Below are 788 nucleotides of genomic sequence, written 5' to 3' on the forward strand. Positions count from 1 at the left end.
TAATGTCCTCAAAGTTCATCCATGTTGTAGCACATGTGAAGTTCTTTCCTTTTATGGCTGAATGATATTCCATTGTATGTATGTGCTGCATTTTGTTTATCTATTAATGCATTCATGGACATTTTTTTTCTCTCAACAGTTTATTTTTATTTTTATTTATTTAATTTTAATTTTTTATTTGAATATAGTTGACACTATTGTTACAAAAACATGGAACGCTTCACAAATTTGTGTGTCATCCTTGCTCAGGGGCCATGCTAATCTTCTCCGTATTGTTCCAATTTTTAGTGTATGTGCTGCCGAAGCGAGCACCGTTCATGGACATTTAAGTTGCCTCCACCTCTTGGCTATCATGAACACTGCTGCCATGAACATGGGTATGCAAACATCTTTTTGAGATCCTTTTTAATATTTTTTTGTATACACACCCAGCAGTGGATTGTTGGATCATATGATAATTCTATTTTGAATTTTTTCAGGGAACTCCGTACTGTTTTCCCTAGCAGCTACACCATTTTACATTACCACCAACAGTGCACAAACATTCCAATTTCTCCTCATCCTAGCTAACACTTGTTTTATTTTCTGTGTTTTGGGTAGTGGCCATCCTAACGCGTGTGAGGTGATATCTCATTGTGGTTTTGGTTTACATTTCCCTGATGATTAGTGAGTTTGAGTATCTTTTCATGTGCTTGTTAGACATTTGTATACCTTTGGAGAATTGTCTATTCAAATTCTTTGCCCATTTTTAAATTGGGTTGTTTTTTTGTTGTTGTTGTTGTTATTGA

General features: G+C 34.9%; 1 non-coding gene across 1 annotated transcript; it reads right to left on the reverse strand.

Moving 5' to 3' along the window:
- Positions 1 to 204: 204 nt before the first annotated feature.
- On the reverse strand, positions 205 to 312 carry LOC123847183 (U6 spliceosomal RNA). The gene has a single exon (XR_006791437.1). It is a non-coding gene; the product is annotated as a U6 spliceosomal RNA (small nuclear RNA).
- Positions 313 to 788: the final 476 nt, after the last annotated feature.

The sequence above is a fragment of the Mirounga angustirostris genome, unplaced genomic scaffold, assembly GCF_029215605.1.
Source record: "Mirounga angustirostris isolate CCGP_5_RB_7025 unplaced genomic scaffold, mMirAng1.0.hap1 SCAF_6, whole genome shotgun sequence".
NCBI lineage: Eukaryota > Metazoa > Chordata > Mammalia > Carnivora > Phocidae > Mirounga > Mirounga angustirostris.